Below are 13,921 nucleotides of genomic sequence, written 5' to 3' on the forward strand. Positions count from 1 at the left end.
GAAAGAAGTAAGGGAAGAGAAGAATGGCAAAAAGGGAACAGAAAGAAGGTCAATGCAAAGAGAAAGATGGTAGATGAGACTGAAGAAACCCAATCAATATCCAAACCACTACCCTCTATTCCTGAACCCATTGTGCCTGACCCCTTCATGAACATTCATGGTGAAACAATCATTCCTAATGAGGAACCAATTGATTGGGACACCATCAAATTGCCCACCTTCCTAACCTCTTCTCCACCATCAAAGAAGCAGAAAAGAAGAATCAAATCAATACCCTCTAAAGCCTCAATCAAATTCACACAGAAGCCTAAGCCTAAGCCTCAAGCCTCTAAGGATGATTATGTTCACATCTGTGACATAAAAGAATTCTCAGACATTGAACTCTATCTGGATGAGCTGGAGGAAGTAAGGGGAATAGCTGCCTACAGACAGCTACCAGAAAGACTAGTGTTCAAATACAAAGGAGATGGGGAAAGAACCTGGCCTCTTTACAGAATTCTGAATGAAGGCTACTCTACCTTGATTAGAGTCTATTCAGCCATACAAAGGGATTCTGGCTTTACCAGGACTGCCAAGACTGAGATTCTCAACAAGATTGCCAACATAAGGAAAACTTGGAGGGAGCCCAATGCTTTGCCTAGAACATTACTCATTCAAGAAAGAGGAATTACAATTCACAAATCACCTCATTGGCTGATGGAGTTCAGAGACAACAAAGGAGTCAGAAGATTTTTCAGAATTGAAGATCAGCTCAAGATTGCCAGTAATGAAACTCTCAAGGATATGCAATCTAAGTTAGACATCAATGAAGAAGATGAAGCTGAATTCTACAGACAACTTCAACTTCAAATAGAGGAGAATGACAGGAGGCTAGGAAAGAAAACAAGGAATCAAAGGAAAAGAAACTAATCTGCTCAGGCTAAAGGAGCACCCTTGGAAACAATGTAACTCTTCAATTCCATCTCAGCATACACATTTTTGTAGCACTTTTAAATTTCTGCTTTATTACAGTTTATATATTTGTCAAGTGTTTTGTTATCATCAAGCTAAACCCAAATTTATGCCTGCAGTTCTAGTAGACAAAAATAGGGGGAGATTGTTAGGAATATGTGTATTAGTTTGATGATAAGTTAAACAAAACACTTAAGTAGAAATCTAGTGTTTGTAGCCTCAACGGATAAGACCATCTTGGCTATCCGTTGAAGGAGTAGCTTTACTTAGCAATAAGTTTAGTATTGTAGCACATTTCATTCTCTGGATTTAAGTTGTAATTCTTAGATGTTGTAGGAAATTATCAGTCATGTTGACTACTAATGGATATGCAAATAGGAGGGCTAATTGTAAATATTTCATGCCGTGTAATTTTGTATAAGTGAAGAAGTATCAACGGATATTGAAGACCTTCAACGGATAAGAAACAAAGCTTCAACGGATGTCTCTAATGCTTCAACAGATAATATCCATCAACGGATAAGTGCTTCAACGGATAAAGACTTTAACTGATAATGCATCAACGGATAAAGCTTCAACGGATAAAGCCTCAACGGATAAGGCATCAACGGATGAAAGCTTCAACGGATGCTTAGTTCATTAGCAGTTGATAGTGACAATTCACAAGCTGACAGAGGCACATGGGTTGACAGAGACAAACTGGAATGTGGAAGCCTCTAGGAGGAATCAAGAAAATGCAGCATTTCCATTCTGATGCAAACAAGGGAGTATTCAAAGATTCACAGATTATCCTAGATTGCATTGGATAGAGAAATGAAGAAGAAACATGTGAAGAATCTTTTTAATTGTATTTTACAGTTTTGACTTCACTTGTAAACTTGGTGATATATACACCAAGTAGCAGCTAGTAATTAGATGAGAATTTTCCAGAGCTATTTAGAAATATCCAGAGAGAAAATCATCTAGTTTGTACTAGGAAGCAGCTGTGATTTAATTCTTTGAATCACAGATTTTATGAAATAACACATCTCTGGTGGAACAACAAAACCACCAGAAAAGTTTTTAAGTACTTTGTGTTCTTTACATTTGTGTTTGAATATATATCTGTCTGTATTAGGTTCAAGCAATTCACACACTTGTTCTCAAAAATACTTAGCCTTAGAAACTGCTCAAAACTTGAAAAAGTTTTGAGATTTACATTCAACCCCCCTTCTGTAAATCTCATTGTTAGTCCACTGGGAATAACACTCACTTTCATCCTCTGGCTCACCATGAGCAATTTCAGCTACGACAATTTCCTTGATTGTTGAGGAGGGTGCAACCTTGTCTTCTTGGGTTTCAGGTTCACGAACTATAAGTGCAGTGGTTATTGCAAGTGTCGTACTCTTACTGTCAATAGAGCCAGGTCCATAGATAATAGCTCTCTGCTCTTGCACCAGTTCATGAGTTCTTAGCTTTCCATAAATTACATACATGGACATAGTAATAAAATCAGCTCTTTCCATGATTGATGTGTTCTTTTGTTCCAGGTGAACTGGGAGCGTCAGTATAAACTTTCTGTTATACTCTCGTATGGGATAAATTTCCCTTGCAACTTTAATTCAATTAACAGTCTTGTATATCTCTCAAAGAGTGAAGACAGTGTTTCTTCGGGTTGAAGTTTGAATGCCTCATACTGAGTTATGAGAATATCCATCCTGTTATCTTTGACTTTTTCTGTACCTTCCATTAAAAGCTCAATGGTATCCCACATATCCTTTGCACTATTACATCCTAGAAGTTGATGGCCCATATCATTATCGGTCAATTCCATAATTATGAGTTGAAGACTTGTGTCCAGATTTATCAACTCCTTGTCAGTCTCCGTATATTTAGACGGATCTCTAGGAGTAGATGAGGAAGGAATTCTTGCACCAGTTATAGTTGTGGATTTAGCAACTACTTCCAACGGGACATAAGGGCCATTCAGTATTATCCCAACGTAAAGTGGATTCAAAGCTTTCATAAACAACATCATATTTTTCTTTCATAGGTTGTAATTATCTCTGTTGAATGGGGGAACCTTGATGCTTCCAATTATTTGGTTGTTCATCATCTTGGCGGAATTAAAATTATTTAAAGTTCAAAAATTTTAAGAAATGAGAATTTTTGAAAATTAAAAAATTCAACAATTTTTCAAGAACTTGTTCCTTTCTCCAAATCTTGATTTGTATGTCAATCAACAAGCTCTGATACCAATTGTTAGCCCCAAAGTATTGTAGAAGGCAAGGTTGAATACGATACCTACAATCTTTTTTGATTCATTTACAAGTTCTTCGTTATAAGTAAGGAATCAAAATAGACACAAAAATAATTCTAGGAATATATTGTTTTATTAATATAATCCTTGAGGTTGCTACAATCAAATCAATATATTGATTAGCTACAATAAATTAAGCAGCATTATACTATATTTACAAGGATAATAAATGAGAAGCTTTAATGGAGCTCTCGTAAACTAAGTTGTTCTGCTGAAGAAGATAACCAACTGAAATAAACATTCAGTTGTTGCTTTTGTAGTCTTCACAAACAATTGGACATGTGGCTTTATTCACACCACATATTTTTCTTGTTTATGCTGCATTGAATCAATGAAAAACACACCAAGTTTGTTACTTGCGACCTTGTAGTATAGGGTTACTTGCGACCTTGATTTCCTCTTGAAGTGAGATATTTGCGACCCTGTGTTGTCCAGATATTTGTGTCCTTGAATTATCTTCAAGTAAGATACTTGTGACCCCTTTAGGCAGATACTTGCGACTAGCAGTAACATTTGCCTTAGAGGTATTCAGTTGCAAGTTACTTGCGACTGGATGCATCTCTATAGGCTTAATTGCTACTGGAAGCATCTCTATAGACTTACTTGCGAACATGGTGCTTCCTATAGAGTTACTTGCGAACAGGATGTTTGACTTAGTCATTTCACCACTTAGCTTTTACTTGCGACCTTGGAGTCACAGAGTTGAAAAGTGACTTAACCAAATTTCCCGGAATCTTTACTTGCAACCCTGTAACACTAGACGGTATTTTTTGCCTTAGAGGAAATATAGGTTCCAATAACTATATCACTATTTAAAGTTCCTTCTGAATAATTAAATCAAACCCTTTCTGATATGATGATGCTTGGTGCACTGGTCTGGTTCACAAGCAACTAGCATGAAATGATTTAATTCAATTTCCTTGACAATTCTGAGATGATACATCTTGGTTGATTATCCATTTCCTTAAACACTGAACCCTTGATCTTCAATACTTCAATCAAACTATGTAACTGATACTAGAAGTCCTTTGATGTCTTATTCTTCATGGAGGCTTGAACATGTTAATGAACTTCTTCCCATGACCTGAGTGTGGACTTAGAGAGTCATTTGCATCTTTTGATTCTTTGTATATATCATGTCTTCATCTTTAGGGTTCATGTGCTTCACAGTTTAATATTGTTTATTTATTTCTTTTTCATGTTGATTTATAATTCCTCGATTACATGTTACATTACATGCTTTACAACATGAAAGAAGAATAATAATAGAAATTGGAAGATTGGGATAAACAAAAGCAATAACTTTGCATTTGTTGCAGATGCTCCTGGGAAACAGTGTCAGAAATGTGGCTCTACAAATCATCTAACTCACCTTTGTAAAAAGTCTGTTAGTCAATCAAGATTGGGAGCATGCAAATATAATGAAGCAAAGACTAAAGATCCCTATTCCTTCTGTGATAAATTTGATTGCATTCCTTGCAACATGAAAGTGATGACAAGTTACCACAGGCTGATAGTAGACCTCAAAGAAGTCAATATTGGGTCTACAGCTAAAAGGGAACATGCAAATCAATCAATGAACACCATTCTTTCTGAATCAACTCATTCTAATTCTACAAATTCTATTAACAAGAAGAAAGTACCCAACACTGATTGGGTAGCTAAACACACTTAATCCTCATTGTGTGCAGGGTAAAATGAAGAAAGTCATATGGATCATAGACAATGGATCCTCAAGATATATGACATGTGATAAGGCCCTGCTATTATAGTTTGAGGAGATGGTTGGCCTATTCGTGACTTTTGGAGACAACAACAAAGGTTTCATAATGGGAAATAGCAAGTTAATTTCTGGAAATATTGTCATTGGAGATGTAGCACTGGTTGCTGGATTGGAAGTGAATCTCCTAAGTGTTAGTCAATTCACAGATAAAGGATTCAATGTTAAATTTGACAAAGGGGAATGCTTAATCATCAGCAAAAAGACTAGTGAAGTTGCTCTGAAAGGAGTAAATAAGGGAAGCATGTTTATTGCATATTTACACTCATCAAATAAGGAAGGAATTTGTTGCTTCTACACCAAGGCATCTGTAGAGCAAATCAATATGTGGCACAAAAAGCTCTCTCACATGAATTACAAGGCAATCAACACCCTGGTGAAAAAGGAGTTAGTAAGAGACATTCCAAATCTGAAGTTTGCTCAAAATGAAGTTTGTGAGGCTTGTAAAAAGGCAAAATGAAGAAGTCAAGTCACAAGAGTAAACTGTGAATTCCATAAGTGCACATTTGCAACTTATTCACATGGACTTATTTGGACCAGTTAATGTCTTTTTAATTTCAAGGAAGAAATATGCACCTGTGATGGTGGATGACCACTCAAGATACACATGGGTTGATTTTATGCATTCGAAGGATGAAACTCCACACATCATAATTGGACACATCAAGAAGATTGAGAAGCAGGTTGTAGGTCAAAATTATATGAAAAGATTGAGAAGTGACAATGGCACAAAATTTAGAAATGCAACTCTAACTGAATTCTGCAAAGAAAAAGGCATTGTTCAAGAGTTCTCAGCTTTTAGAACACCTCAAAAAAATGGGGTAGTTGAGAGAAAGAATAGAACACTAGTAGAGGCTGCTAGGATAATGTTGCAGGATGCCAAACTACCAACAAATTTTTGGGAAGAAGCTGTCAACACAGCATGCTACACTCAAAACAAATATCTCATTAATAAGATTCTGGGAAAATCACCCTACTCAATCTTATTTAAAAGGAAGCCTACTGTGAAACATCTTCATGTGTTTGGAAGCAAGTGTTATATTTTGAAAGAAAACTCTGAATATGTGGGAAAAATTGACTCTAAGGTTTTGAAGCAATTTTTCTAGGATATTCATTACAGAAAACTGCCTACAAAGTCTATATGCTTGAATACAAGAAAATTATGGAAAGCACAGATGTGACCATTGATGATGACAAGTATCTAGGCTTGGAATGCCTTGATGAAAATAAAGTTGAGGCCCTTAAATTTAAAAGATATCAACATTGATAGTGATTCTGAAGATGAAGCTGGAGTCGATAAAAGCAACAAAATGGATGAAGACTCAATTGATCTAGTGAATCATGAGAATAGAAAATCATCTCAAACACCTGCATTTGATAGCACAAACTCAAGGGGAGAAAGAGGAGAAAGTTTTGCAAGTCATGCCAATGATGAAGAAAATAAAAAAAATTCAAGTTTACAAACTCACACCAGGAAATGGGATATGAGTCACACAAGAGAAGCAATTATTGGTGATCCAAATGCTGGAGTGAGGATTAGAAGTGCAATTGCTAATGAATGTCTACATGCATGCTTTCTTTCACAAATTGAGCCTAAAAAACTGAGGAAGCTCTACTTGATCCTGATTGGATATCTACTATGCAAGAGAAGCTAAATTAGTTTGAAAGAAACAAAGGTTAGGAGTTGGTTCATGCACCAAAGAACAGAAGTGTAATTGGAACAAAGTGGGTCTTCAGGAACAAAATGGATGAAAATGGGATTGTCACTAGAAAAAAAGCAAGGTTGGTCGCAAAAGGTTACTCATAGGAGGAAGGAATTGATTATGATGAAACTTTTGCTCTAGTTGCAAGACTTGAAGCAATAAGGATCTTTCTTGCATTTATGACACACTCAAATTTTAAAGTGTATCAAATGGATGTAAAGAGTGCATTCCTTAATGGTGAGTTGGAAGAAGAAGTTTATGTGCAATAGCCACCTGGATTTGAAGATCCATAATTTTTAGAATTTGTGTACAAAGTACTCAAAGCTCTATATGGACTAAAGCAAGCAACTAGAGCATGGTATGACACACTGTCAGAATTGTTGTTCAAACATGAATTCAATAGAGGTACAATTAACAAGACTGTCTTCTACATGCAGCATGATGGTTAGGGATGGCAATGGGTCGAGTTCGGATCGGGTATTGTAAAATCCAAATCCAAATATTTTCGGGTTATCAAAATCCAAATCCGTCGGGTTTCGGATCGGATCGGGTATTTTTCGAGTATCCAAAATTACCAATAATGTAGTCAAATTTAATATTATTTATACATACAAACACTACTAATTATATTTATATGATAACTAAAATTAAAATACATTAACTAATAAGTAGTTAAACAGATTATTTGCGGGTTGACATGGTGAGTAATATCTAAGATATGTTGATAACATAATATTTAGTATTTCATCACAAATTAGTTTTTTTATATAAATATATACACAGTATATCTTACATTATAAAAGCTGATTTTGAAATAAAAAATCATAATTTTTGAAGACAATTTTGATGAAAATATACTATTACTCAAATAATACAATAACAATATATAAATTATATGTATTACATCTAAAATATTACATATAATCTATAATACATGTGTCGGGTTTTAATCGGGTTTCGGGTTTGAATCGGGTTTGGATTGGATTTCGGATTTCGGATCGGGTATCGGTTCGGTATAGTTCAAATCCAAATCCAAATCCAAATCCAAAATTTCGGGTTCGGTATATCCAAAACTTCGGGTTTCGGATCGGATAACCGTCAGATCGGATTAATTTGCCCAAGTGTTTCTTATGGAGATGGCAACATTGGAAAAACATTGGGATATGGTAATATCAATCTTGGGAATGTCATCATTAAAGAAGTAGCTCTGGCCTCAGGACTTAAACACAACCTACTGAGTATAAGTCAAATCTGTGACAGAGGTTATCATGTTGATTTCTTTGAAGAACACTGTGAAGTTGTGAGTAAATCTAAAGGTAAAGTTGTTCTGAAAGGATACAGACGTGGTAACATTTATGAAGCTAAGCTTTCAACAAGTACTAATGGCTCTGCAATCTGTCTGTTAAGTAGAGCATCAATTGAAGAAAGCTGGAATTGGCATAAGAAACTCTCTCATTTAAATTTCAACAATATAAATGAACTGGTCAAGAAAGATCTTGTGAGAGGATTGCCAAACACAGTATTTGCTCCTGATGGTCTTTGTGATTCATGTCAGAAAGCCAAACAAAGAAAATCTTCATTCAAGAGCAAGACTGAATCATCAATTCTTGAGCCTTATCATCTTATACATGTTGATCTATTTGGTCCAGTAAATGTCATGTCTATTGCAAAGAAGAAGTATGCGTTGGTCATAGTGGATGAGTTCACCAGATACACATGGGTGTATTTCTTGCACACAAAAAGTGAAACTGCATCTATCTTGATTGATCATGTCAAACAGCTGGATAAAATGGTCAAAGATTCTGTGAAAATTTTAAGGAGTGATAATGGCACTGAGTTCAAGAATTTGATAATGGAAGAGTTCTGCAAAAGCCATGGAATAAAGCAGGAATTTTCTGCTCCTGGAACTCCACAGCAAAATGGAGTTGTTGAAAGGAAGAATAGAACTCTCATTGAAGCTGCACGTACAATGCTTGAAGAAGCAAAGCTTCCAACCTATTTCTGGGCTGAAGCTGTGCAGACTGCTTGTTTTACTCAAAATACAACACTCATTAACAAGCATGGAAAAACACCATATGAGATGGTGAAGAAAAAGAAGCCAAATCTGAAATATTTTCATGTATTTGGATGCAAGTGTTTTGTTCTCAAGACTCATCCTGAACAGCTATCAAAGTTTGATCTAAAAGCTGATGAAGGAATCTTTGTTGGATATCCACTTTCCACAAAAGCCTTCAGAGTCTATAATTTGAGAACAAAAGTGGTCATGGAATCTATCAATGTCTCTTTTGATGACAAGAAGATCACTGGTCTTAAAGATTTCGTTGACCATAATCAGCTGAGATTTGAAAATGAAGACTCATATTCTGATACTGAAATTCCTGACAGTCTAAGTCCTGATACTACAAACTCTGACGGATTAAACTCTGATGTTATTGAAACTGTGGTGACTACGTTAAAGGAAGATGCACCTATGCAGGGGGAGCATACTCAAGATCCTACCACATCTCAAGAAACATCAGAACATGCATCTGGCTCTTCAAGTTCTGATTCGTCAAGTTCTGATAAGCCAAGTTCTGATAGTGCTGAAAATCTAAATACTGAAGAATCCAGCTCAGAGAGCATAGTTTCAGGGGGAGCATCAGAAAATGAAAATGAAGATATCATGGATCATGGGGAAGCATCCAGTTCTAGAGAAAACATTCCATCTGCAAGGAAGTGGACAAAATCACATACACCTGATTTGATAATTGGAAATCCTGATGCAGGTGTCAGAACTAGAACAGGTACTTCAAATGAGTGTCTATACAATTCTTTTCTCTCTCAGACTGAGCCAAAGAAAGTAGAAGAAGCTCTTGAAGATGCTGATTGGGTGCAAGCAATGCAGGAAGAGTTGAATGAATTTGAAAGAAACAAAGTCTGGACCCTAGTACCAAGACCAAAGAATAGATCTGTTGTTGGTACAAAGTGGGTATTCAGAAACAAAACTGACAGTGATGGCATAATTACAAGGAATAAGGCAAGGCTGGTTGCAAAAGGATATTCTCAACAGGAGGGAATTGATTATGATGAAACATTTGCACCAGTTGCTAGGTTAGAAGCCATAAGGATATTTTTGGCTTATGCTGCTCACAAAAAGTTTACTGTCTTTCAAATGGATGTGAAAAGTGCTTTTCTTAATGGAGAATTGGAGGAAGAGGTATATGTTGAACAACCTCCAGGTTTTGTAGATACCAAACATCCAGATTATGTCTACAGGCTTGATAAAGCACTTTATGGACTTAAGCAAGCTCCTAGAGCATGGTATGAGACTTTAGCTCAGTTTCTTCTGGAAAGTGGATTCAACAGAGGGACAATAGACAAAACACTGTTCTACCTCAACCATGGAAAGGACTTACTTATGGTCCAGATTTATGTTGATGATATCATTTTTGGATCTACAAATGACAAACTTTGCAAGAAGTTTGCCAAACTAATGCAGTCAAGATATCAGATGAGTATGATGGGGGAACTTAGCTATTTTCTGGGCCTTCAAGTCAAGCAGAATGAGGAAGGCACTTTTATTTGTCAAACCAAGTACACCAGAAACTTGCTAAAGAAATTTGGAATGCAAGATTGTTCAAGTGCATCCACTCCAATGGCCACTGCAACAAAACTGGATAAGGATACCGGTAAATCAGTAGATATTACTGACTACAGAGGTATGATTGGCTCTCTACTCTATCTAACTGCTAGTAGACCTGATATCATGTATGCTACCTGTCTTTGTGCAAGATTTCAAGCAGATCCAAGAGAACCTCACTTAACAGCTGTAAAAAGAATCTTTAAGTATCTTAAAGGAACAGCTGCTCTGGGATTATGGTATCCTAGAGAATCAGATTTTAAACTAATAGGTTACTCAGATGCAGATTTTGCAGGTTGCAAAATTGACAGGAAAAGCACAAGTGGAAGCTGCCAATTTCTTGGAGGCAGATTGGTTTCTTGGTACAGCAAGAAACAAAAGTCAATTTCCACATCAACTGCAGAAGCAGAGTATATTGCTGCAGGAAGCTGTTGTGCACAGATTCTTTGGATGAAGAATCAGTTACTGGATTATGGGTTAACATATTTCAAAATCCCTATTTACTGTGATAATCAAAGTGCTATTGCTATGACAGGTAATCCAGTTCAACACTCTATGACAAAGCACATCAGCATCAGGTACCACTTCATCAGGGAACATGTGGATGAAGGTACAGTGGAATTGCATTTTGTTCTCACCGATCAACAACTAGCAGATATCTTCACAAAACCACTGTGTGAAGCTAGTTTTACAAGATTGGTAAATGAACTTGGAATGGTTTCAGGTTCTTTCTCTAAATCTGCTTAGTCTTGTTCTGTGTTATCAGACTTTATGCTCAGTATTTACAGAATTAATCTCATTATATATTCTGTGCTTAATTGATACATGTCTTTAAGTACTGACTGTTGTCTGATATATGTTTCTAAACTCTGATAAGTGATATATCTGTTTCAGTAATTATTCAATCCTATGAGGATAACTGTGCTAGATACTGACCTAGTAGTCTTCAATAAACAAATGATTCCATGGAAGAAGTAATTATTTCAGTGGAAATCTTATGACACTAGCAAATTCTGATAACTGAGCTTAGTTAAGTTCACTTTGTATATCTTATTACTAAGTCACAAATTAGAATAATGCTACTCATCTGTTAAGTTCTGATACTAGTAAAACTACTGAATGTACTAAGTGCTGATAAACCTCACTTATCAAAAGAAAAAAAAAAGCAAAAAGATTAAAGAATAAAATCAGGTACTCCTTTGAGATCTAGAGTAAAAATGTGGAAGGGACGACCCAAGTGCATTGCTGGTATTAAGTAAATATGCATTATAAAAGCAAAATATTTTCTTGGTGACTTTTCACACTCTATGATTACTGGAGAAATACTCTGATAATAGCATAAATTCTGATAAACAGTCGTGACTCACTTACACTGAGAAGCCACTGTAAAATAGAATTTCATAAGATGCATAAAATGAGCACAAAACAGTTGAGGTGGACTCAAGCATGAACTCATTAATCTGTAGGTTTCAGGACAATGACAGATCTTTAGCAAAATTTTAGTTATGCCTTATTTCTCAGATGTACTGAAGTGAATCAGACTTTACTCTTTGTCTGTTTTTTAGCTTAATGCACACACTAATCACTCCATCTGAATGATGAAAATTTCTGTGGTGGTCTATGTTATTTTCGATAAACAGTCAGTGTGTCCTTATTGCACAAATTCTGAGGACAAGTTCTAAGTTACATGTTCTGATGATTAAGTTCTAACGTCCATAACTCAGAACTTGTATGAGTATTTACTAAGATGGGCATTCCTTTTTCGAGTAATGAAATTATGTTCTGATGACTGTTAAGTTCTGGTATAGGTCTAAGTTCTGATTTCTCAGTCTAATCCTTTACTTGGCTTATCTTTGAATAAAATTTGATAACAGTCTCAGTTTGTACTCGAATATGTTGAAGTGGAAGATTAATAGTCACTGTGATTAGGATTAATGGTATTTGTACTTGAACAGACCACTGTTTCTTGTGTCTTGTGCGGTCTAGACCATGCTTCCTCTTTCCAATGACTGTTATTCTTTTTCAAAGTCTAGGGAGATGAGGTAGAATTAATTCTACCTGTCAGCATTAAATATCTTTGCATCTCTTGGCATTCTCTTGCCTATATAAGTAGCCACTTCCCATCAGTCTTTCCATCACATACTTCTCACACACTTATTCTCCTTCTTCTGTCAAAAACACAATGGTTCGATACAACATGTTTTTGAACACACAAACCTTAACAATGGAGCTCAGTTGTGCCGAGTGGTAGCAGGAGTGGCATATAACAGCCATTCCTGAGGAGATCTGGGACTCTGTCCCACAGGAGGTGCTGGCTCACCTTCTATTCTTCGAGATGGATTAGCATCGCCATCTGGAGCGCCTGGAGGAGGAAAGGCGGGAAGCTATCCGTCAGCAAGAGCGAATCATACGACTCGCCATCTTGTTCCTCGAAGATAGGAAGAGCAAGATGACTTAATCTTGTCTTCTTCCTGTTCTTCTTCATCCTCAGCTTTGTCAGGCTTCTTAGCCAGGACTAAAGCTGTTGATGTTAGGATTAGAAGCTTAGGGAAAATCTTGTATAAGTATTGATGTAATTTCCATTTCATAAATGTATTGACTTGATATATTAATGAAAACTGTTTTTACTTCAAGATTGTGTCTCTGAGTTATTTTATCTTGTGTTGATAAATCCTGATTGATATTCTGATGACCATTTAAATTGTACTTTTAGTTAAGTTCTGATTCTCTGTCAGCACTTATTCATCGAAATTATCTCGGTCATTTTTAACATGATTTATTTTCAGAATATTAATGTTGCAGTGCCAAATAATTTAATCAGTGATAACGGGTTAAAATTTGAATTGTTTCCCTTGATAAATGGAACAGTTTTTCCTTGAAACTCGGCAAATGGGTAAGTCATGATTACTGTTTTCTCGAGCCCAGTAACTATCCGTTATTACTGCATGTCTGACAGGTGTCCAACGGTAATATTTTTTTTGTATAAGTATAGCAGAGAGAAGATTTCTTTAATCTTTTTAATTTCTTCATCTTCTATCTCTCTTCTTACTTTTACTCTCCTTCACTTTCCATTTCCGTTGTTTTCATACAGATATTATATCAAACACCTATCAGGCATACTTAACTCTAAATTTTTCACATGGCACCAAAGGATTTAATCATTGATGGAGCTAAGTTTGTTCCAAACAACTATGCTGCAATTCTTGATCATGCTGAAGCTCCATCTGAATTGCACTTTGTGCAAGATCTTCTTGCACATAGTGAGGTTGGGTACGCCTTAACTCAGCCTGAATTATTTTCAAGTCAACAAGTTTTGAGGTTCTGGAGGACTGGCGTTTTTGATGATGGTGGTAACCGTGGAACTCCCAGTATTATCTTCCAAGTGGGTGATTCATCTTTTGTAGTCACTCCTGGTACATTACGCAGGGCTTTACATCTTCCAGAGGATTGTACTTTCTCAGTTCCAGAGGACTCAGCCCTTAGGGAGTTTATGGCTGCATTGGGATATGAAAAGAGTCTGACGAAACTTGGACAGTTGAAATGGGCTAATATCAGAAGAGAATGGAGTT

This window comes from Apium graveolens, chromosome 4, assembly GCF_009905375.1.
Source record: "Apium graveolens cultivar Ventura chromosome 4, ASM990537v1, whole genome shotgun sequence".
NCBI lineage: Eukaryota > Viridiplantae > Streptophyta > Magnoliopsida > Apiales > Apiaceae > Apium > Apium graveolens.